We start from the raw sequence: 26,433 nt of genomic DNA, 5'->3' as shown, positions 1-26,433 counted from the left end.
CTGTGTTTTTCCAGGGTACCAACTTACAGAGAGAGCCTCTGTGGATGCTGGTGACTCTCCATTTCAAACGCTTTTCCCTGTACATGTTGACAATGCTAGAACTGATGATGCAGTGCAAGCTGAGCTTCTCAAATGTTCCACCTATACAGATTATAAGACTCACATGACTACTGGCACTAGAATTCAAAAGCTATGAAGAGCTTTTGAAGAGTTACTTGTACCTAAGTGGAAGCTAGTAGAAGTAACAAAACACAATAATTGATCCAAGGAATAATTGGAGCCAATACTTTATAGTCCCAAACTAGATGAGCAAATTAGAGACTCTCGAGAGTTGTGCCTCTGATGTTGTGTGGCAGAGCAAAGTGGTCTTCTATAAGGCAATACTAAAAATGAGGACAGCCTAAACAAACAAACAAAAATACTTTTTGAACTGGTCTTGGAATAAGCACAAAATTTGGCACAATTGTAGCAGACAGTCTGCTAATGCTCTATGCCAGTTTTGGGGAAGTATGGACAAAATGCTTTCAAGGTAGGACTTGTCAAAAGTAGAACTGTTTTACTACCCAATCAGAAATAGGTGACCCCCAAACAACCCCAGATTTAAAATAGCTGACATATATTGAAAAGACTTACAGTGGTGCCTCAACTTACGAACATCCCGACTTACGACCATTTCGAGTTACGATCAACTCTGGCTGCAAAATTTTGCTTTGAGTTGTGACTGGAACTTTGAGTTACAACCAGAAAAAAGGCAGGGAAAAAGGCGTGGAATTCAAACTGCTAACCGTTGGTGGCGAAGAGGCTGCTTCTTTGTAGCTGTTTAGCCCCAGCGGTTAGAGAGCGTGAGTTCGGAGGAAGCTTTGGACTGCCTGATAAGGTGCTGCTTTTTGCTTTTTAAAAACTGGCTGTTCTGGGTGGGTTTGGGCTGGGTGGTTGGGTTATGTTTCTATGCGGTGATGGGTCTTGCAGTCTTTGTTTTTCAGGTGGTTATTTTTATTTTGCATTTCTGATGGGTCTTGCAGGGTTTGTTTACTTTTTGGTTGTGTGTGTGTGTGTTTTATTTTTTTATTTTGCATTTCTGATGGGTCTTGCAGTCTCTTGTTTGCTTTTGGTTTTTTTCCCTCCCTTCGGCCAGAACGGATTAATTGCATTTCCAATGGGTCTTGCAGTGTTTTGTGGTTTGTTTGTGTGTGTGTGTGTGTGTGTTTCCCCTCCTGGCCAGAATAGATTAATTCTGTTTCAGTGCATTCCTATGGGAAATGGTCCTTTGACATATGACCATTTTAAGTTACGACCATCTTCTGGAACGGATTAAGTTCATAAGTCGAGGCACCACTGTATTTTGCTTGTACTGAAGGAGAATTGTTGCCCCCAATTGTTTTCCTTTATTTGGAAAGAATCCAGCATATAGGGGCTGAAATATTAGTCCTCAGGTCTTGAAAACCAACAGCAACAGTCGGGTATGTCTGCTTTACCTTCTGCTTTAAAAAACCAGGAAATTCAATTCTTCAATAAACCTCCAGCTTGTAAATGTGAGAAATTGCATGTCTGTATCCAGAATTTAAAATGCTCTGACAGTTTTGTGCTTGGGTAAGAAGTGGTTAACTGGTGAAAAAAGGGGTCAGATTCTGGGATTTCCCTTGTGAATTTATTTATTTAAAATATTTTTATCTAGCTTTTCTCCTTAAAAGAATTCAAGGGGGCCAAGGTTCCCTCTAAGCCAGACGTGTGCACGTGGACGACTCCACCTCCCTCTGTGCAGCTATCTTTGTCCTCCACTCAGTGATTGCATTTGGTTCCGGTCATGACAGAACCCTGCACAGGGGTGAAGTTGCATGAGAGCGAGGCAGATCCATGCCCAGTGGGGCTGAACATTATACGTTGAATCCACTTGAATGATAGTGAGTGCAAGAGGGTGTATTGATGTTGTCAATATTCAGGCTTCCCTTTGCTATGTAAAGCTTGATATCTTTTTTCTTGCTGGCCGTAAGGGCACAATATTGCACAGCAATATCAGACCCATCATTACCACCACTTTTCAATTTCTGGCTCTAAACAGAAATAAGGAATTTCTGTCTATAGGATGAGAATATACATATTCTCATCCTATAGGGAAAGAAGTACAAATCTCTCACTCTTAATTTCCTGGCATTTTTCCCAACTCACCTGCTGTTTCTTCCCATGTTAATTGTGCATCTGCCTGTGAGATGTTGCTACTTCTTCTCACATGGAAATGTATACATATGCTGTGCAAAACATGTATTTTGTGATGGACTTCTAATGGGTACACTTTGTTCCACCTTTCTTCTGCATTCATTAAACTGTGCTTGAGTACATTTTTTCAAGGATACACATTCTGAGGTCTGCCCTTTTGTGTCTAATCTGTATGGGAAATGGAAAAAAGAATCTGGTGCTCACAGTTTCTTCCCAGTCACGAGAAATAAACATACATACCTGCTTTTGTTAGTCATTCTGTAGACTATGACTTGTATTAATTTATTTAGAAAACTGTTAATACGAATTTTCAAATTTCTTTTCCATCCATTGATACGAACTTGCAGTATTTGGGAGCCAGGCTTTACTCAGCCCTGCTTACGTTCTTTAAAGCATGGGTTATCTTGGGTTGCTCAAGATGGATATTCACAGTAAACACTGGCCTAAAGGGGAAATTGAATTGAATTTGGTGGTTTACTGTACTGCAATAAATTCCCAGAGTTGCATATGTTGAAGTTCTTGTGTATTAACTATGGAACTGTCTATCTCAATTTCTAGTTTGGTATAATTTGTTCTAGATAAAAATGAGGAAAAAGCAACTTTACTTTGGAATGTAGCTTTTTGAGGGATGCTCCCTGGTCATTTTAAACTTAATCGGGCTGAGTTACTTATTTTTTCCTTCCAAAATGTCTTCTTTTTTGTATAGCTGTTGATAATGTTACTTATCCATCTTTTGGAGGAGAATGTTTTATTTCTATTTTGTCTACATATATATATATATATTTCATATCCAAGCTATTGTAAAAGACCCCCTTGTTTTATAATTTGTCATTTTTTAAATTACTTTTGGAAAGACTGTCGTTCATGCCTTGGTTCTTCCTAATTTAGACTATTGTGTTTTTTCGGTTGGTCTCCCACAAGCTCATATTAACCTCTTATTTCTATTCAATACTCCTTGAAGATCTTTTTAAACTTTCATTTGTTCTTTTTTGCCCATCATTTGGATCATGTTACTCTGCTTATGAAATATCTACACAAGCTTCCTGCCATTTTTAGGTTCAGTTTAAGTTCCTTATTTCTACTTTTAATATTTTTCATGGTCTGCCTCCTCCTTATGTTTTGGTTCTGGTTTCTGCTATTGGCCTAATCATTCATCTGTTCTTCCATTTCTGTCTTCTTACCTGTCCAAGGTTCTGATCATTCATTTGCCTTTGTCCTTTCTCTGTCACATATGCTTGGAATCATCTTTCTAAAGATTTGCAGGATTCCTTTAATCTCATATGTTAAAATCTCTTTCAAAAGCTCACCTCTTTTATGATGTGTCCAATTCTGTTTTTTTTTTTTAATTGTGCATTTTAAATAAATGTTCCTTTGTATTTATGTTATTATTCTCCCCTTCTCCTCCTATTTGGGACAGAATGTTTGAATTCCATTTTAATATATTTTTTTTGTAGAAAGCCATGTGCATTTAATAGCACCTTGACGATGCTGGTGATTGTGGTACTTCACCATTCTGCACAAACCACACAGCTAGGCAACACTCCAGAAACTGATTGCTGACAATGTACATGGAAGCTGTTTCTTGCCCTGATGCCAGCTTACCACCACCACCACCACTCCTGATTTTCTGAAATCTTTGAGTTCCCCATGGATTAATTTTATTTTAATTTATTATTTATTTCACTAGTCCTAGCTCCTGTGGGGGAGGGGTCCTAAGCACACCTCTGTGTGCAAAAGTGCATGTTGCCCAGCTGCAAAATCTTTAAGATCATAGAGCTTGAAAGTAAGTAGTTGAATGCATTACTGAAGTCATGACTACACTGTGGTTGTAACTTAGTGAGGGGCATAGTCATCCCTTAATGGTAAAACTGGAACTTCTAAATTATCTTGCTGTGGGGCCAAAATTTGGGAGTTCGAGTCCCCATTGTGCTTCCTTGACAGGTGCTGAACTCGATGATCCATTGGGTCCCTTCCAACTCTTTAGTTCTAAGATGATGCTAATGAGTCTATTTATGGGAGGGTAGCCTCACTAAATACAGTGGTGCCTCGCTAGACAGTTACCCCGCATGACAGTTTTTTCGCTAGACATTGGCTTTTTGCGATCGCTATAGTGATTCGCAAAACAATGATTCCTATGGGGGAATTTTGCTGGACAATGTTTGGTCCCTGCTTCGCAAACCGATTTTTGCTAGACAAAGATTTTGACTGCTCCCTCCGCGCTCACAAAACAGGTGTTTTCGGGACCTAAACTTCGCAAGACAGCTATTTAAACAGCTGATTGGTGGTTCGCAAAGCGGCTTTCCTATGGCCAATCTTTGCTAGACAACGACGATTCTTCCCCATTGGAACACATTAAACAGGTTTCAATGCATTCCAATGGGGAAATGCTTTTCGCTAGACAATGATTTCGCTAAACAGCGATTATCATTGTCTAGCGAGGCACCACTGTAGTGGGAAAAGAGTTGCACAGGATGTAGATCCTGACTTGTTGCTGCGTCTTGTGCTGCTTCCACATGCTCTGTTGTGCCATTGACTTGATGAGTTGGATAGGAAGAACTGTTTGTACCACAGGCTTGTAGCCCTCATATATTGTTGTTGTTTTTAAAATAGATACCTTAAATATTTTACTTTCTTCTGAGAAATTGGGAAGATTTATTATTAAAATTGATTCATAACTACAATGATAACTACTTTGGGGCATGAAAATGTACTAGCCAATTACTTTTATATTAATCTTTCAAACTCTTTTGGATCATGGATTATGTCAAAGTAGTGCTTATAGTCTTCTACCCAAAGCAATTATCATCATCAGTATAGACAATGCTGGGCTAAGATGGCCAGATAATTAACTTTGGTATGAGGCACTTTGTATTGCCATACAGATGTTAAAATGCACTGCTTGCATGTAGCTGTTCATCCACTCTTCTAAATTCCAAGGCAAAGTGAGTCTCTAACATTTTTTAAAGATATATCAATACCCTACCTGCTGACAGAGAGCTTGTGAATTGATTGATTTTTATTTTTCACTCTCAAGTCATACTGGTGCTGCTGATGTAGATTGCCATAAGAATGATTCTGCATCATCAGAATGACTTTTAAAAAGGCACTAAGGGTCCTTATTCAGCATTTTCCCCCATATCTCTTTTCACTAGCAGGAAGTCGCAGTGGAAATTACTTATTAATTTAATACAAAAGGCAATACACAACCTTTTCTGCACACTGTAATCTATGTTTTTACCATTTTTGAGTTCAATACTACAGAGACATTTTAAAAAGTTAAAATATTGAACCCCCTTAAAGAACAAAACATATTGGAGTACAATATACTACTTGAGTTGTCACACTGATTTTTATTGTAACAATTCTGCATCTGTACTGTAAAGATTCTCATTGCTTCAGCTAACAAATTTATTAAGACATGTTTTCACCACTTGTTGAGATGTAGCTTCCTAAAGCCATTGTTGGGTTTATATACACATCTAAAAATAAAACACAACGTTTTAGTGTGAGCTCCAAAAAGTTCTGATTTTCCCCTCAGTACATCCAGCTTTACTAAATGCAAATATGACCAGAATGAGAGAAACCCACTCCGAATTAAGTGTAATTAATTAATTAATAGATGAAAGGATATATAAACATATGCAAAACAATGGCTATTCTGTCATGCAAGAGCTATTTCCTATGGCTGGTTCAAACCATGTTGTACAGTGTCAAATGTATTATTAAATTCCTCGTTTTCTACATTGACACCAATCCCCTTTTAGTATGCAGTATCTATGAAGTACAGTGGTGCCTCGCAAGACGATGTTAATTCGTTCTGCAAAAATTGCTGTCTTACGAAAACATCATATTGCTAAATGAAAAAGCCCATTGAAATTCATTGAAACCGGTTCAATGCATTCCAATGGGCTGAAAACTCACCGTCCAGCGAAGATCCTCCATAGGTGCACCCATTTTTGCTGCCTGTAAAGCAGGAAATCCATCCTGAAAACACAGTGGGGAGCCATTTTGCACAGCGGGTGGCCATTTTAGAACCGCCTCTCAGCTGTTTCTAAATCATTGTTTAGCGAAAAATCGGTTCCCGAAGCAGGGAACCAATCATCATTAAGCGAATTTTCCCCACAGGAACATCATTTTGCGATTGGTTTCGTCATTTAAGTGAGGCAATCGTTAAGTGAGGCATCACTATACAAAAATGCATTTTTTCCTATACTTGCTGTACAAACATCTTCATGTGATGTGCTCCATTTTGAGGTCCTGTTAGTGGGACTGGTAAATCAGTGGGGAAGAGAAATACTGTGCTTGAGAGAAAGAAGGTCAAGCATCTGCGAGCTTGCTATTTATATGTTTTAACTTCCAAGATCTGCAGACCACAGAATTTTGATCAGCCTGAAAGATCTGTAGCCACCTTATATAGTGACAGTTTTCAGTACATATGGTGGCTTGCTGGAATAAAAGCTTCAGCCTTGGGCCTAGAGAGACTCCTCTTAGCCGAGTACTTGTGTTTCTTTTCTTCCAGCCTCCCTTGTATCCTGTCATATCTCTTTCTCTGTTTATCACTGGCCTTGGTCCTGTTTCTTCCTTGAATGATTCACCTAACTGTTAAATGATGATACCTTCGAGTGGACTGGAACCCTCTGGAAAAAACAACAACAACATAACATGAGATTTTGAAAGGCAATCAAAACAGAAGGATTTTGAAGATAGCAAACTAGAACATCCCCTGGCTTTGACCTGAGGACTATACCTTCTATAGCAGTAGAAAAATTGAAGAGCCTGCAAAAAAATGTTCTGGGATTCTAGTGAGAACCAAGAAGTGGATTCATCATAAATACTATAGGGAAGATTATCTATTTTGTCTGTCTGTCCATCTTCCTGTCTATTATTTTCTTTTATATGCTGTTTTTCTGGCCCAGCTTATTTTGTTCTCAGAGGTGACAAGGAAAATATTTTTAAAAGTTTTCTAGTTACTTGACAAAATCATAAGGAGGGTTCTGCTAAATGATTGCCTTTTTTTTTTTTTTTTTTTTTTTTTTGTCGACAAAGGTTGGGAAGGACTTATTATCTGGGGTGATATCTGAAATATTTCATCCAGAAATGACCCTAGAATGCAGCATTTTAATAGCTGTTTCAATGTCACTTGTTCATTTCATCTTCCCATGATTTTTGGGATTTTATTTTATTTTTATTCTGCTCCCCCAGTCATGTAATGCCCAGCCTAATGAACAGTGCTGCAGTACTTGAAATCTAGAGGCTCTTTGTGAGCTTGTAGTGGTCTAATAACATCTGTGCCCCGTATGGGTGTGGTGAATAGAATGATACATTAGGAGTCTGGAGACCAGGATTTAAATCCTCACTTGGCCATGGAAACTCACTTGGGGAGTGGAACTGGTAAAACCATTCCTTAAATATCTCACAAAATATATCATACTATTTTTAGTGAGGTCAATAACTTTGCAAATATTTGTTACGTCCTTAGGAAGCATAACTATTTGTCAATACATGGTCTTCATCCGTAGCCCGGCCACTTCTCCTGTCAGTTCACTCTCTGCATTCACTCACCCAAATCATCCTGTTGGCATCTGTATGTCTATTTGGAGGCCTTCCAATTGACACATCATTCCAGAATACTTAGATGCTGTTCTACTCCACTCTAGATCCTGAGTAGATTCTTATTTTTTTTTTCAATCTCAAGTGTCCACTTACAAAACTTTCTGTGGATTGTGATGTCCTACGTTAAGGAAAAGCATGGCACAGTTTAAAGCCATAAAACTGGTTCTTGTAGCACTAGTTTAATAAATTTTAAATGAATCAGTAAATACTAAAATGATACCCTGAAGATTATTCCCCCAGCCACCATGCCTGGTCAGGTTTTCTTCAACACAGACTATAAATAGATCTTCTTTTGTTTAAAAGGAATAGCTGCCAAGAATTTTGCAGAATTTTCAGACTTTTGCCATTTAGTAGAAGGTAATGTAAATGCAGCCGTTGGAAAGCATACATAATCATTGGCTGACCTCATCGGGCTAAAGAGCAAGTACCTCAGACCATCCAAATGGCTTCTTTGATCAAGAATGTTCCTGGGGGAGCTGTTCTGAGACAGGGATGAGTATGGCAAAAGACGGCAAGGCTTATTCTGCTGAGACAGGAATGATACAAATGGATGATTGAAGAAATAAGATGACTTCCTACTGCAAATTGATAATGGGGCTGTGTTAAATCTACTGATTTCAGTGATTTAAATATACATGCATAAGAGGCATAACAAGATAGAACATTAAATGGGATGTACACCATCCTGCTGACCCTGACCTGAAGAAAATTGGATTGAGATCACTCTGAAAACAGAACAGTCCTAACTACATCTGTTTCACAGCTCTGCAGGAGCTCTGTTCGAACATTTGGAAGCCATGGGAGATAAATCCATGAGAAGGAAGAGCATGCTAGTCTCATCACCCCCCACCAAAATTTCAGGTCATTGTCCACATTCATAGGGCTGTTATCTGAAGAGACAGCCGCTGTTATCCATAAATATTCTCTATTCGGGGCTTGATCACATATGGCAAAAAATAAAAATAAAAAAAAATCAATTTTCCCCTCTTTTAGGAATACTGTAGAAACATTTTTACATGTGGTCACCGTAAATGATATATCCCTGTTTTCCTGTAACTTCCAACTATTAGTAGATGTGCAACCTGGTGGTTTATGCTACCTACAGCCCCTCCTTCCTTCCCTTTTTAATTTTCACTTCCCAATTCCTTTTTCCTCTTTCTCTTTTCCCTTCCTTCCTTTACTCATCCTCCTTTGCTTATTTTCCTGCATATTTCTCCCTCTCAGTTCTTGGCCTTCATTTTCCCCCCCTTTTGAACAGCATTGGTAGTGGGAAGCAGGTTTTAAAAGACTTCTTAAGTATTCTGAAGAGCAGGGTTCAAAAATAAAGAGAATGAAATGCACCTTTCTTTCTCCTCTCAAACATTTTAGATCAGGAAACATCCCTTCTCTGCTCAAGCATTCTTTCCCCTTCCCTTCCCTTCCCTACACCCACAAGAGGTGGTAGTGGGGGGTCTTCTCCTTTGGAGCAATGTATTCATGATGTTTTTTTGTGGTAGAGGCGGCTGCTGCTACAAGCAATTTATTGATATCCCTTTAAAAATATCTTTTTTTAATGGTACATGTGCAGTGGCCATGAAGTGTCCACAGAGGCCAAAAACCCAACCCCTACACAAAGTAAATACATCGACAACAACATTCACACATGCTGAAGCGATAAGGATTTAAGCGATATATGATTGGTACATTAAAAAAAAAAAACCAGCGAGTTGGGAAAAAAACGGATTGGCTGACCAAATGAATTGATCTTATCTGTGCATCATCTGAACAGAAATTTATAAAATGATTTAAATAACAGTAGAATCAACATAACTGGGGTTCTTTTTGGCACTTGAGATCAAGCCTTCATTTGGGGAAGCTGGACAATAAGAGTCTTTCACATATTCAGAATCAATATTTATTTGTATATCAGAGTAGCCCTCCATGTCAGCCCCTTTCCTATCATCTACTAAAATGATGGAGAAGAAAGTTGAGCTCTTATTATTATCATTGTGCATAGAGCTTATTATTATCCTACTACATAGATATATCCAAAGATGTGTTCAAGCTTGAGAATTACTGTTGCTAAAGTTACCAGTGTATCTCAACTTGGACACCACACAGGAAATTAGTCTCAGCATCCTACAAATTGGTCCATATTGTTGTGCCTTATGTGAGTAAGCTAGGCTATTGCTATGAAGAACCTAATTCAGTCCAGAATCAGTTTGGATACTGAATTTTTAACGAAGTGTTTAGAGGGCATTCTGTAAAATAATCTGGATTTTTGAAGTTGTATCTCTGTCATTTAAAGTAAGTGTGTAGACATTTAACCTTGACATCCTAAACTAGAGTAGCTCATTTGCTTTCTAGGCCTTGTTAAGCTAACATTTTATAGATGATTGTACACTCTTACAACTTTTATTAGCACTAAGTGGATAATATAGCTTTAGAAAACCCAAGCCCACAGCTATGTTTTAACACTTGATAAATTCAGTGGGAATTGTATCTGCTTAATTAATTTCAGAGGGACTTAACACTTACCATTCTTGGATTTGCCCATAGTTGCACCCATGACATTTAAGCATAAATTTGGAGTTATTGCTTCATCAGTTAAGAGCTAATAATAATTTTTTAATCAGATATTCATTTATGAAAAGACATATCTGCTACATTTCAACTCATTTCACAGAAAATGCCTTTGTGTTTCTTTGTTTTTGTTTGTTTTAATTAGCCTTATTATTTTTCCAAACTTGGAGGAGACTGAAGAACAAAGTCAATGAACTTGCAAATGCCTAAAATGTAAATATTTATGCAAATCTTTGTTGGTATTTCCCACTGTTCTTTGTAGACTTTAATAAGAATTTAGACAGGCTAGCCTGAACAGCATGTTGTTGGAGAAGTACATTGTGAATGGTGAATGGATAAACCACATTATTTACAGTTGATGAGGCAATAATGTTGTGACAAGAATCTTTCAGAGGTGTGGTTTCCATCATTATCCCTGTATATATATATGCATCAAGTGGATTTGGGATTTCCTTAATAAGCAAAATTTCCTAAGGCAGTTTCTCTCCATGCATGTAGTTTAAAATTATGAGGGGCTGCAGTTTGTTCATGAAATATTATCCATCTTTGAATATTGGCCCAGAAATTTATATTGAAACATAACGAAGTCAATGGATACTAGTCATATTGCCTCTAATATTTTCATACTTGGATGTGTCACTGGAGACCAAGACCAAGATCATCTATGCTCTTGTATTTCCGATCACCATATATGAGTGTGAAAGGTAGACAATAAAGAAAGCTGACAGCAGAGACTCATGACTTATTGTTGAGTTGGACTTCAGTTGCACCCATGACTTGACTTGGACCCGACTTGGGGATTTCTGAGGTGACTTGGCTTGTGACTTGGATCCATTTGTCCAAATTGCATTGTCAAGTCCTTATGTTCCCTCACCCCCACTGCTCTACCTGCTGCCACCACTGCCATCTTCAAATGTAGCACTTCAGACCTTTCATGGTGATGTATTAGCTTTCTGCAGTCAGAGGGCAGGTCCTCTGACCCACCTCTTCTTGTAAGTTGCACTGATGATGCTCTAGCCTGCCATAGAGAGTCACCAGTGTGACTTATAGGAAGAGGCGGGTCAGAGGACCTGCCCTCAGAGTACAGCAGGTTAGAGCAGTGATGGCGAACCTATGGCACACGTGGCACAGCTGGCATGCGAAGCCCTTTGTTCTGGCATGCGACAAAACTTTTGAAGTGGCTGCAGCTGGGATTCCCCCTTTCTTTTCCTGTTCTGGGTCCTTTAACTTCCTATTCATCCCCATGATTCCCCCTTTAACTTCCTGTCCGTCCCCATGATTCCCCGTGAAACTGCCACTTCCTGTTCTGGTTCTGGTCTTCCGGGCAGCACGGCAGCCACTGGTTTCTTCCCCAATCCCTTCATTTTGGGCACTCGAGCCAAAAAAGTTTTGCCTCTACTGGGCTAGAGCATCACTATGAAAAGCACTCTGCCTTCCTCCTGCTTCAGAGAGCCTGCCTGTGCTGGCCTATTAGTTGGTCAGCACAAGTGTTGGGGGAGGCAATGGCCTGGCTCCTGAATGAAGGCAGTAGCAGCAGGTAGGCTGATGGCAGTGAGAGCAGGCAGTGGGAGGCTCGGGTCTTTGGTACCAAGTCCTGATTCCCAAGCCTTTGAGGGGGGGGCAGGGCAAGTGAGTTGCAACTCAGATTTGAGGCTTGCTACTTTATTCTGTTCATCTCTTGACTTGTTTGATTGGGAGCAACTCTCATTTTGACCAATTCAGGCTTGCCACCTTGCACCCTAGAACTAAAGATACCATTCATTTGCCATTGTACACCTTCTTGTCCTGCTTTCTGTACAAGGCCAGCTGGGGCCCTGAGTGCTGTTGACATGGGAGGGAAGAAGTACACAACAGCAATTAAGATAGAAGGGGAATCATGGCTGTCTTGACTCCCACCATACTGGTAGATTTGAAGTTGTGTCTGAGTCAGTGTTTGAAAACAACACATCAGAAGTAGAAGCAGTACATGCAGCACATGACTTCTGTGTAAAAAAAAGCACAGCAGTGATATTTTAAAGGAATAACGTAAGAACCTATAACATCATCATTTTTTAAAATTCTTACTCTTTTTAGTGGATGGAATAAAGTTTACTCATTACTTCTAAAATGTTTGAGGATCATTTCAGGTAATTTTTCAGCCTTTATTGGAAGTATATATATTTTTCAAAAAAAGGTAGCAGATTAATTGTACCTTCCCTGTGTATTTATTATTTGCGTTATTTATTTTATTTCTTTAGTACTTTTTTTCCAAAAAGGGAGATGGGTTACTAACGTGAGGCTCAAAGTAACCTGGAATGAGTGAGTAGCAAAGTGGCAACCAGGAACTGTGCAGTTAAGACATACTTTTCCTTTATTTGGTGATGTTACTGTGTGGGTAGGTTGTTTGCATTTTTAATTTTCAAATTTAATGTCATTTGCACAAATGTTAATACTGTATTGCATATATTGAGATTCATATTTGAGTCTCTCCTAAGTGGATATTGTACGTCAATCATTCTCTTAAAACAATCATATAATAATGTAAGGAAAGATACTAATCAGGCATTGTATCATACTGATTTACATAAATTAATTAATGCCAGCACTTACAGTGAAATTTCATGTATCAGTGCCTGAGAAGAGAGGCAGATTTATAAAGCTGAGAGATTATGTCTTCAAATACATACCAAGGTCACCAACAATGCAGCACAACTGACTGTAGAAATCTTAATCAATATGATTCATAGCTTTATCAGTGAGACGGAGTAGGAAAAATATATAGGAAGCAATTTCTCTGTGTCTTTCTGCTTCGTCTGCTTTCACTCCCATTCTCTTTCTGTTGCCAGAAAGAGCTTTCTTTCAATGTTTCCTTTACAAGTAGAACTCTGTTAATAATTCACAGCCAATAATTTATTCAACAAATTGCTCCTCTCTCTCTCTGTTTGTGAATTGTGTGCCAAATGTCTACTATTTTCTTCAACTGATTTGTTATCCAACAGTGTTTAACCATTTCATACTATGATTAATTGAGGGTTTGTTTTTGAAATTTCTTTGGAATATTATGCCCAATATTTATAATCGAGTTAAGGAAGTGCTAAGGGGAATTCTTCACCTTTTAGGGTGATTTTTGCCCTGCCTTGAAACACCCACCTATCAAAGGTGGTTCTTTTCAAGCAGTTCCATCCCTCACCTGGCAGTGCATCCTAACAGTCCCCACTATCTTCAAATTAGACATGGGATATGCATATTTGTATCCCTGGGGAGATGAATGTGAATATTGCACCACAGGTGAAACCAGCAGGCCCACTTACCATTTGGCAAATGGCACATGCAGCCAGTGTTTTTCTCATCACACCAATCCGGGAAGCAGCCTAGCCAGTCCTTCCCTGCTTCCTGACACAGCCGGCCGCTCAACAGGTGAGCAGGGAGACTCATCATCTCAACTCCTCGCTGGAGGGGTCAGCTGCGTGAGGAGGTGGGGAGGCACTAGCTGAGCTGCTTCTCGGATTGGAGTGATGATAAGAACACTGGCTGCATGTGCTACGCAGTGAGTGGTAAGTGGGCCTGCCGGTTCAGTGGAAGGGTCCGGTTTTCCCATTCGGTTTTCCCTGCCATTATTCACATTCATCTCCCAGGGATACAAATACAAATATCCCATATCTAATTCAAATCTGAGTATGACATCAGTATGAATGCAGTGTTGTTTCTTTAGTGCTAAGAGACAAAATAAAACTCCATTGTGCGTTTCCTGAAGTGAACATCCCTGGCTACTTCCAAATACAACAGTAGCTCGATGCCTGACTAGGAATATAGTCTCTGGCCTAAAGTTGTGAATGAACAAATATGGCTATCAACTGACTGACCAGATGTACAAGGTGCACAAAAAGTTATTGAAAATAAAGCTATTCAGTTTGAAAGTTCTTGGGGAAATTTATTTATTCAAAATCACCATAAAGATGGGTGCATTTGTAAATGTAACTAACAAAAGTGTAAAATAGATAAAACAACATGTTATTTGTAATGTCCATTTTTTTCTAGCCATTTCTGTACAATCCTTTGTTCTCTCAGCAATATTTCTATTTTAGACCCCCCCCCCCCCTTTGCTTTAGTTTAAAGCTAAACACGGGATGAAGCTGTGGGCTCCGTTGAGGCATCTGCTACAGCTGATATCTCTGGGAGTTGAACTTTTGACAGATTATAATCAACAAGAAACCCCTAAGAATGCAAGATGACTTCTAAGACTGTTAGATAACTCTCAGTATTACCCCACCTGGCTTTCCTATCTTCTTCATCCAGACAATAAGTGTCCAGTTTTCACATCCACAACTTGTGGCTAGTCTAACAGGAGAAAAGTCTTTGCGATGTAATGATTGGGAAGAGTCGTGATGAGGTTCTATATAAGGATTTACAAGCACATGTTCAGACTTTTCTAACTTTTCCTTTCATTTTTCTTTCTGTATCTATTTGTTATTCTGCTGCCTGCTTCCCTTTTATGTTGTTGTTTAGTTGTTAAGTCGTGTCCGACTCTTCGTGACCCCATGGACCAGAGCACACCAGGACCTCCTGTCTTCCACTGCCTCCTGGAGTTTGGTCAAATTCATGTTGGTAGTTTTGTGCTTCCCTTTAGCTTCTCTATATTTTTGTTAAACTCTGAATAAATTTAAACCCAGCGTGTTGCAACTGTTTCCTGGCCCCCACTGAGCCACATAACTTTTTGTGGGTCTGCATAACTGCATCAGAAATGGCCATGATTCTTTCTCTCCACCTCCCCTCCCCTCCCCACATTTTTTATTACAGTGCTGGATAACTTGAGTCTGAAAAGCACCCCATCTAATTTTAGCTCCAGGGGAAGACACCAGCACCTCCTCTTGGGATGGTCTACGAATCACAAAGCATTGTGGCATCTTTTCATGTTCTGCTCCACAATTATTCAAATATGGCTGCTGTGTGTCAGTTTGTTCCACTGAGCGGCACAGGACTTAATCACATTGTGGTGTAACTGCTGGCAGTCCCAGAAGCCAGGCTTATACACAGCAGTCTCGTTCTTCTGTTTTGTTAGTTGTTTTTGTCCATTAGGTCAACAGCAGCAGACAACAGGTTTTTTTTCTGTTGAGGGATGCACTTAGGTGGAAATAATCTTTTGGAGGGGACTCATGCCAGCATGGGCAGATTGCTAACCAGCAGTGCTCAGGGCCAAACAGAGTTGAAAGGAAGCCGGTCACTTCCTTCCCCTTCTTCCCTTCTTGACAGGCTGTTGCAGAGAGGGCAAGTTGCTCCTGTAATGGCTTGACCTTCTCACAGGCAGCAGGCTTTGGATATTACCTGATGGCGGCAGGAAATCAAGTGGGAAGATGATTGCAGCCTGCAGACTACAAGTTGCCCACCTCTGCTCTACTTAAAAACTATGTATGGTGTAGAGATAATGCTCCCCCTGCTAATTATGTTCCAACTAGTCTTGTGCTGACCCCTAAATCCCCACTTTGCAGAATGCTGCATGCATACACATGCAGATGCCCATATATGCACAAACACACACACCTGTGAAGCCCAGGTAGATTTTTCTTCAGTTTGTTTATTTTTTAACAGGGTAGGGAGAAATTCTAAGGAACCTCTGTTTGAGAGAGGACTTTGAGCAGCGTGAGTGCTCCTTGCTGGCCACCCCAGAGAGACCAAGACTTCTGTAGTCTCGCAAGACTGACATCGTGGGGGTGGGGAGTCCAGGTTATTTAAGGAGCTTTCCACCACCACACCATCCTCTTCTTTTTTTGTGCACCCACCTGCCCTCCCTCTTTCTAGTGTGAGTTTTTCTGGTCACCTTTAAGGGGCCAGATAGGAATTTTTGACCTTCATCCTGATTGGCCTTGAATGGAGGGATTTTTTGCCTATCCCACATTGGAAGAGGGTTGTTGGCATTTTGGTGGGAAGAATTTTTTGGTTGCACTGGCGGGTAGTGTGGAAATAACTGGTACTTTTGGTGTATCCCATTTGTAATCTCAGGTAAGCCAACAGCGCATCCGACCTCCCGGTCCTGCGGATCGTGTGATTATAGTGCATGTGGGGGGAAGATGCGCTGGGCCACTTCTGGACCAACAGTCATCAGCTAATGATGTCTTGAGGCCTGGGAGTGTTTATTAGCGGCTGGCCGGGTTCCTGCTGTCTGGTGACCACTGGAACATGGGGCCGGGGACTCGCCCATTTCTTGATCAAGGGGTATTTGGATGCCCCTTGCCATTTATCTGTTTCCGCACTACAACAGGCCCCCTCTTTTGCCAAAGGATGGCAGATTTCATATTTGGATGTTATCAATAAGGTGTGGCCCATATTTAACCCATATTACTGTCTCGTGGAACAGCAAAGGGGATTTGGCAGAATGGGCACCTTCCTTACTAATTCTTAGAGCCTCATGGCGCAGTGGTTAAACTGCTGTACTGTAGCCAAAACTGTGCTCACGACCCGGGGTTCAATCCCAGGTAGCTGGCTCAAGGTTTACTCAGCCATCTGTCCTTCCAAGGTTGGTAAAATGAGTACCCAGCTTGCTGGGAGAGGCAATGTGTAGCCTGCATAATTAACTTGTAAACTGCCCAGAGAGTGCTTGAAGCACTATGGGGCGGTATATAGCAGCACGTTTTGCTTTGCATTAAAAGGTTCTCTTCATAATCAAACTTATTAAATGCCCTGTTGCTCTTGTTCTTGGGAGGCTCTGTGGGTCGTGACACATTCCTTGCCCACCAGGAGTTTCTTTAATGCCTATTTAATCTTTCAGAGGCATGAGCTTGCAGGTGAAAAGCCTCCCAAAGCTGCTAGCATGCATGGTTTAAGGTTTAAGATCTGCAACAGTCATAAAAGGTGAGAAATATCCTGTTTGCATTCCCCATTGGTATAGGGCTTTTTGCACATTGCTTTCCAGCCCAGCAGAACTTACCATGGTGGTGGGAGCGTTTAGGAAGTGCTACTGGGCTATAAGCATTTATATGAAAGGAATACAGGAGTAGAGCATGAAAAATAAGTTTGAAATGGAAAATAAATCTGTCAAGTAGCTCATACATTTTATAAGATGCATAACCCTCTGTCTCCACCTCATGAAATCTCTTTGACAGATCTCCTAGATTTGTCTCCACCACAAACTCCAAAATAGGAGGTGTGCAAGACGTTCTAGCAGCACCGAGTTCCAGCAATGTTTTTGGGGAGCTGCAAAATTTTGTGAGGTGAATTTAAGGGTATTGACAGATCCAAAGGGCAGCTAGGGGAGAAATAAACAAATAGTTTAACATCTTAAGGGAGAACAATACACTGAGTATATTTATGGGAATTAGAACACAGCATTCGAGTTTGTCTTTAAGCTCACCATGTTTGTTTTGGCTTTCCCCTACTTCCTGTGCTCATTTGTATACTGAGAGTGCCTATATGTTTCATCCTGATTTACACCGAACAAGACAGAAGGCAGGTGTCTAATCTGCTTCTGTATGATTGCTGTAGGTCCCCCCCCAATGCCAAGAAGGTGCTGGATGTTATTTATATAATTTTCAACTCATGTGCATGTTTGCATGCTTTAGAATCCCTCCTGAGCTCTTTAATTTCATTTGGCTGCTGACGGCATTGCAAGAATTATCTCATAATGCCTGGCTGTGGTGGTGGATCTACTTGTGGGGAAAAATTGCTGGCCATGGGTTACCACAAGCTGGACTCAAATACACACTTGAGGAAGGATGTAGTCTCCTGGCGAAATGTGGCAATAATATTCTAGTCACTTAACAATTTTATGTGCAACTAGAACTAGCTGGAGCTTTTTTATAACTCTCCTTCACGCTAAAAAAAAGAGTGCAATGTAGTTTCCTGGCACTCCAGCCCTTAGACTTAAAGCACTGCTTCTTAAAGATGACTCACACACGAGTAACATTTCTATCCATTTCTTCCTCTCAAAACAAACAATTTAAAACAAGTTACAGTGGTGCCCCGCATAGCGACGATAATCCGTTCCGAAAAAATCATCGCTATGTGGATTCGTCGCTATGCGGGGCAAAAAAGCCCATAGGAACACATTAAAACACGTTTAATGCATTCCTATGGGCAAAAAACTCACCGTTATGCGGAAATCTTCCATGCGGCTGCCATTTTCGCTGCCCGGTAAGCGAGGAAAGGGCACTGTATTCACAAAATGTTCCCATTATTTTCCTGTCAGTCCTAATCCTAATCCTATGAATATTTAGAAATGTAAGTGAAAATCATATTGCCACTGTGTTTTTAGTCCTTGTGTATCCTATTCGGCCTGAATTAATTTATATAATTGACTTAACAGTTCCTTTTTTTTGTCTTTTCCTCTAATTTCAATCTTTTTTCAATAATCTCTTCAAATTTTGTCATTTTTCTAATTTTCCTTCCTTACTATTTCATTCCCTTGTCCACCTTACTATTTTAATCATATTAAACAAGAAATCTCCTCTCCTCCCAAAATCTCTTTTATATTTCGTTTACATCTCATCTTCTCCATCCAATCTTTTATCCTATTTATCCCTTATATATACATATACATATATATTCTTAAGAGTTTTTTAAAGATTATCTGGAAAATTCTTTAAATCCACCACCCGGGATAAAGGAGAGATTGGTGGGCTCAATATACCTCTAAACTTTTTCCAATTTTCTAACATATTTTTAAGGAAAGGGTTAGTAATCTTTTTAATAATAATATCTGGAATATGTCTGAGCTGATTTGCTGTATAATGTAATTTTAAATTGGGTAATCCAAGACCTCCATTTTTTTGTGTTACATACCATAATTTCTTATTAATCCTCACTCGTTTATTTCAGTTGCAATAACAATTTATCATTTTCTGCCATTTTTCAGTTGTTTTTTCTGTAATCTTTACAGGAACCATCCAAAATATAAAATTTAATTTAGAAATAATTTTAATTTTGCATAATGCCACTCTACCAAATCAAGAAATCTTTAATTTCTGAAAATCTTTTATCCTTCCAGTTATCTTTTTTTTCAATCTATCCAGATTTATTTTAATTATATCCTGTAAATTCCAAGTAATATTAATCCCTAATATTTAATAACATTTCCCATTTTACCTTCAAATATTGCCTTCATGTTGAGAGTTAATTAACTTCCATGAGATTTCCCGCATACACTGCAGGAAGGAGAGAAGGTGCATTTTTTTCTCCATTGTATTTTTTATAATCTGCCCAAAAATGTTTCTGCACAAAACTAGTTTTTTTTTACATTTGTGAAGCAAAATAACATGGAGGATATACAGACAGAGTGATTTGCGAAACTCATACAAAAATCATTCTTGAAAATGTAAAAATTCCTCTTAGCCAGCCCTACCTTGCTTGCTCTCTATGTGTGCTTTCTCTTCAACAAGAAAAGGCACAAGAGACATTTTAGGCAAATTACCTAGATAAAACCCTGAGGGGAAGTGTGATAATTTGAGTCTCCTCCCATTTGTTTTTGTGTGTGGATTGTTATTGTATAGGTAACTTAGTTGGTTGCATGATAGAATTAATGGATTGACTGACAGGTGAATATTGGGTGAGACACAACTCATCAGCTATGACAGCTCGTGAGGAGAAACAATGTGCCTTCATAGAGCTTTGTTGTGTTTGGCTGCTTTTTCCATCCAAGTAGAAGTGAGGAGAAAGTAAGAGTGAGTGTTTGGAGTTGCTAGATAGTTAGGATTGTGGTGTGAATGTTAGATAGGAGATAGGATTATTAATTTGTTTTATTCCAAAGAATAACTGGCTGATTCTTAAAAGGAAAGATATGAACAACCCATTTAGTGCTTCTAATCTTTAAAAGTCCACACAGAAAACAAGCAAACATTGTCATTTTGTACAATTGCTTTATTTGCACAACTTCACATAGTTTGCACAGCTCATTATTGTTATCTTTTTGAGACCAGTACAGAATACCTTACATTCCCACAGGACAAAGAAGATAATTTATGTTTTCTCATTGTCACACATGATGCAGATTTACATTGCTACCCCAGTACAAGCGCAACACTAAATTTAGGCCTATGTTTATTTTTAGGTATTTTAGGAAAAATAGTGTCTGTTATTGTAAACTGAAATTGTTATAATTTTTGGTATGCTGTGGTTCAATCATAAATCTGAAAAGAGACCATAGCCAAGAAAAATGAACAAGATTAAGCCTTGAAAGGGCAGCAATGAAGGAATGAGACAAGATTAAGTGGAAGGATGTCACTGGATAGAAAGTCTTGGATGATCCAGACTCTTGTATTCCTGATCATCATGTTAAGGGCATGAAGCTGGAGAGTGAGGAAAGATAACAGGAAAATAATAGGTTTGTTTCAAATGTGGTGCTGGAGGAGAGCTTTCCAGATACCCTGGACTGCCAAAAAGACAAAGATGTGGGTCCCAGAGCAAGTCAGGCCTGAACTATTTCTGGAAGCAAAAATGATGAAACCACATGCAATGAAGCGATGGCCCGTTCACAGAGCAAATCCTTCTGGCCTCATTCCATTGTCTTCTGTAGGTACCCTCTGGGACTCTAATATTTCTATGCAATAATTGTGGTGAAGTGTGCCATGACTGTGTTTGATAAATATTTATTCACAGATCTTAGAGGGCTTATTTAGTTCTGAATTTTTTCGTTAGGTTTCTAGGCTTTTTGTTTGTTCGCTTGTTTTTATCTCATTCCTCTTCCCAGGAGATCATTGTCATCTCCTCTTCTTTAGTATGCTAGACTGACAGGAATAATATTTTCATTCTTTACTAATTCATTGCTTTTAAAAGCCTATTTTGTACTGTCTATTACACTTGCCAGTTCGGTTATGGGATGTAGCATGGGAAAAGATAGGGTGCTTAAATTCTTATCTTGCAGCAAATGTTTGGCATGGCAGCTGTTCATACTATTTGATGGTGCTGGGCACATTATTGTAATCCATGCCCTTGCTTCCGTGCATACACAAACACATATTTTTATTTGTATATAAAATATAATTTGAGTTATGTACTTTAGATACCCAGGGCGGTAGAGCAGATAGAGTGCCAGACTAAGGAGACTTGGGTTAGAATCTCCACTCATACACAGAAACTCACTGGAGGGTGGCATAGGTAATGTTACTCCCTAAATATCTCACCTTGAAAGCCCTTTTAGGGTCACTACAAGTCAGTTCCAACTTGACAGCATGCAACACACATGTATGTACTTCAACCAAAATTTTCAGCTTACTGCTGGATTTAGTAACTCACATTTTCCTTGAATAGATTTCTGTCTGTAAACACAATAGCCTAGGGCTTGTAACTGCTTCATTGTAGAATATATTTATTTCATATCATCTGAAGTAACAGGATACAGATTTTTCATATCCAGCCTCTAAAGACCATGTCCACTTCAAGGAAAGGAAATAAAAATATATTGAAGTAAATAAGAATTTAAAAAATCTATCCAATAAAAAAGAATCTTGCATACATCACAGCAGCATTAAGGAACTCGAGAGCTGTTATTGGTGTCTGTGTCCTCCTGCCATCTTGGTGCTGTCACCAGATTTCTTGTGGGAAATAGATGCAAACCACCACCACCACCCCATTTAAAGTGAGACACACATTTCTCTGGTCCCTTGTTTACAACTGAAATCATTTGGAAGCTTTTCAGAAACATGATTCCACTGTTTCTGAGCATGCACCGTATTCAAATGAAAACTTTTATTCCCCTGCCACCACAGCTGCAAATCTGGCAGTGGGAGTAAAGCCACTGGTGCTTGTGCTGTTTCCTAATTCCCACATATTGCTTGCTTCTACATAAAAATGGCTACCCACAACTGAAAGCACAGATCATAAACCAAAACCATTGTCCTTATTTCTCTCCTATGAGGACGCAACCTTTTTTGTTTTCTGTTGGGTCCCAGCCAAAATTGCACCCGTTATTTGATTTAGAAATTTGAGCAATACTTTTCTACTTTTCCTCTTTGGGAATCCTATTATTTATACCTGCCAGTATAATTCAATTGGGATAAATCTCAGCAGTAAATTGCCACACATTGAGAAGCTGGCATACATATTTTCTATTACATATCAGTCGTTTGACTCAATGTGATCAAAATGGCCACACTGACTTCTTAATTTGTCCCAGTTCATCACTGAAAATTAAAATTGATACTTGTGTAATAACTGAAAGGGCTGCATATTGATGTGCTCAAACATTGGGACATGATCACCCTCCTTTGACCTTGCTACTTAAATCTACGCCATATCTTGTGTCCACAAATTTCTGTAAGTTATAGATATTGGGAAATGTCTTAGTAAAATGCACCAGTTAAAATGCTTTGGACTATTTCAATTGCACATTGATGAATTAGCGAAGCAGCTGAAATATGATGCTTCTCTTTACCAGAAAAGGAAAATGTATGCTTTGCTTGCTTGTTCGTTTTGTTACTTACAATTTGGTTTCAATGGGACTGACTTTTTCTGGATGCAACCCAATGCATGTGACTGCTGGAAGATGGATAAGATCTTTTTCTAGTGATCACAAGGAAAAGTAGTAATTCAGGATACTTACCCAATTCAGAATTGAGATGGCAAAAATGAGGAATACAGTGGAGGTTTCAGTAAGGATAAAGCAGCTACAATTTCAATCCTCCTTTTTTTAAAAAAAATCCACACAAATAGAGCACAGCCTTTGAACATTTCTGCTCAATTGACTTGCCTGAATGATTGGAAGTAAAGAGAAGCCATGCGGAAACTCTGTTTGGTTTGTGGAAATGAATTTTGCCTTTGTATCCAGTCATTTTGCCAGTAGGTTATTCTTTCAGTTTTGAGTCTCCAAATCTCAAATAATGATTTTTTTTTTTTTTGGTCCTGCCATTTTATGTGTTTGCTAGTCTCCTTTCCAATTGGTCTGTTGTTAGTTACAGTGCAGGTGTGGGAATTAGGCTGTCCATATATGCAAAGCAAAGAGACTAGCTTGCAAAAATAGGTTGCTTAAACATAACGAAAGCTCAACCCAGTTGGGAGTAATGTAGACCAGAAGCATGTGTCTTTCAACAATATGTTTTTCTTATCTTGATACCTGATGGCAACAATTTTAAATCTATTTTTCAGAAGTGGAACATGGACAGCATGCTTATACATGCTAAGCATGTATGTTGACTTGCCATATTCCTGTGTGTTTTCACATCAGTGAAGAGACCAGTGACACAAAATTATTTTTCCCCCACATGAAAGCTTGTTAAAAGTTTGGGTCCAGGTTTAGGCCCACAGAAGCAGAAGCAGATTTCCCTGCCTTGTCCTCTATAGGGCAACTTTCTCACCATCTGAAAATGTTAGTCAGAGGGTATAGAAAGCATAGGAAGCATTCTGAATGCTGTTTGGGGGTAGGGGAATGTTTCTTTCTCATAACTTTTATTGAGCTGAAAAGGACTGTCAGGGGAATTAAGCTCTTAAACAGAATCCTTTAAAGCAGTGGTTCTTAACCTTAGGTTACTTAGGAGTTTTGGACTGCAACTCCCAGAAGCCTTCACCAGCAGCTGTGCTGACTGGAGTTTCTGGGAGTTGCAGTTCAAAAGCATCTGAGTAACAAAGGTTAAGAACCACTGCTTTAAAGCAGTGGTCCCTAACCTTGGGCCTCCAGATGTTCTCGGACTACAACTCCCAGAAGCTTTCACCACCAATTGGCCAGGTTGGGGACCACTGTTTAAAGCATATTTCCTCATCTGTTGTCTTCCAGATATGTTAGACTACAATACCTAGTAACACCTGCCAGCATAGCCAGTGACCTGGAACTATAGAAAGTGAAAGACTGGAGGCCACCAAGCTGGGCAAGTCTGGTTTAATTCATCTACAGTGGAAAATATGCCCCTTCCCAAAAAGGGTGTTTCAGCTTTCATTGGGAAGGCTTGACTTAAAAAGCAGTACGCAAATGCTTAAAACATTAAATGAATAAATAAATCAGACGTAGGAAATGTGTTTATAAATCACATTAAGAGACTTAACACTAATCAAGGTGGCAACATCCCAACTTTTCGCTGTTGTTGCTCATTTCATTTATACTCCACCTTTCCTCCAAAAAGCAAAGCAAAGCAAAGTGTGCTGCTTATATACCGCCCCATAGTGCTTCAAGCACTCTCTGGGCAGTTTACAAGTTAATTACGCAGGCTATACATAGCCCCCCTCCCCCCAGCAAGCTGGGTACTCATTTTACCGACCTCGGAAAGATGGCTGAGTCAACCTTGAGCCGGCTACCTGGGATTGAACCCCGGGTCATAAGCACAGTTTTGGCTGCAGTACAGCCATTTAACCACTGTGCCACAAGGCTCCAGAGAATGTAAGGCAGCATTTATGGTTCTCCTGCTTCCTACTTTATCCTCAAAACAACCTTGTGAAGTAGGTCAGTGAGCTTTGTGTCTGCATGGGGATTTTAGCCCAAGTCTCTCTGTTATCACCAGAACATATTGACTTTTAAGTTGGCTCCTAAGAGACAGAAAGAAGTCCTCTGTATTTAGGTGATACACAGTGGCATGACAATTAAGGATCAAAATCAATAAGTGTAAAGCACTGTGCTTTGCAGTAAAGAAATAAAAATAAATTCTGAATTTCAAATGAGTCCCATTATTGGGAGAAAGGCAGCCCATAAATAAGACAAATAAATAAATAGTAAGTGTATATCAAAGGGATCTGAAGGAATGGGTGGTGATAAAGTAGGATAGAGGATGCTAAGTTGTGTTGGACATTCTGTGTAAACTGCACCTTGGTACTTGTGGTGATGAAGAATGCAGATTCCATTGTAGAGATTATTCTTATATTAATAAACTTTATAAACTGTCCTGGGAACATTTTTTTTCTGTGGAAGAATGAGCGAAATTAGTTACTCGGAAAATCTGTCAGGCTTTGACAGTAAAATGGAAACATGATCCAAAATGGAGGCATGGTGTTTGCCTTCTGAGAGGGACTGAAGGCAGCTACAAGGTCAAGTCAGACAGGATGCATGATCTCAGGTAGCACTGAATCAAAAAGGGATCATCAGTTAGACCAGGGGTGTCCAACCTTTGACCTTCCCTAGGCCACATTAGAAGATGAAAATTTGGTTTGGGCCGAACATACATTTGGTTTGGGCCACATGGGGGGGGGCAGCCCTAGCCATCCTCCGCAGCCCCACTCCAAGCACGCTTACCGGCAGCTGCGATCTCAGACAGCAGAGGGTTTGAGATCTGTGTCTTTGCTTTTCTACTGGAAGCAGGCTTTCGGGTCACGCTAAAGATTTCTTTGGGTATTGTTACGAAGGCTTCTTGTGGAGTCAGAGGTTGGGAGTTGGATTTTCCTTCAGGGAAGAAGAGCTGGCCTGTGTCGCCTTGGGCAAGCTCATGACATGCCAAGCAGAGATTGATAAAGTTGCTTTCTTTGACTGCAGCTCCCACAATTCTCCCAACCTGCCTAGCCATTGGTCAGAATCCTACTATGTCAGAATGAGGTCACAATCTGGTCTGTATCTCTGCAAACTCAGAGGCAGTTAACAGTTGGGCTGAGCCTTCAACTGGTCAGGATGGATCTTCCTGTTAGGTCAAGATGAGGGTTGAAGGTGGGCTTCATGACCTGTTTACAGCTATGGTGTCATAGTGGATAATGTGTCAGGCAGGAATTCAAGAGGCCTTGAGTGAGGAACCTAGAGGAGTGGAATGGAGCTTAAAATATAACTTTATACTGAAAGGATTCAAAGCCTCCTTGTACTAATAGTCAGCTACCCATTTTCTTTAAAGATGCTCCTGAAATTATTAATACCTGTCAATTAAGCTATTGATAGGCAAAATATGTCCTGTGACTGAGGATTATATACAGTGGTGCCTCGCACAACGAGTGCCTCACACAACGATGAATTCACACAACGATGCCTTTTTCTGTCAAATTTGCTGCCTCACACAGCGATGTTTCCTATGGGGGATTTTCACACAACGATCTCCCTTTTCGCTCCTGTAAAAGTGTCTTACAATGTTTGGAAGCTGTTTTAAATGATTGCAATGGTTAGTCCACCTCCTGAAACCTAAGCAAACTGATTTTGGTGTTGTTCTGACACTTCGTTAATTTATGATGATTTTTTTTTTCCCA

At 39.6% G+C, this 26,433-nt stretch overlaps 1 protein-coding gene and 1 long non-coding RNA gene across 3 annotated transcripts in view; one reads left to right on the top strand and one right to left on the bottom strand.

Moving 5' to 3' along the window:
* The window catches only part of GPC6 (glypican 6), a 999,214-nt gene that overhangs the window by 72,272 nt on the left and 900,509 nt on the right, over window positions 1-26,433 (top strand). The window lies entirely within an intron of this gene.
* Window positions 991-25,357, bottom strand: LOC110091166 (uncharacterized). The gene is made up of 2 exons (XR_013543801.1): window positions 7,777-25,357; window positions 991-6,851 (listed from the first exon to the last, which is right to left on the bottom strand). It is a non-coding gene; the product is annotated as an uncharacterized LOC110091166 (long non-coding RNA).

Source organism: Pogona vitticeps, chromosome 3 (genome assembly GCF_051106095.1).
Source record: "Pogona vitticeps strain Pit_001003342236 chromosome 3, PviZW2.1, whole genome shotgun sequence".
Taxonomy (NCBI): Eukaryota; Metazoa; Chordata; class Lepidosauria; order Squamata; family Agamidae; genus Pogona; species Pogona vitticeps.
This window is presented reverse-complemented; position numbering and strand designations above follow the sequence as displayed.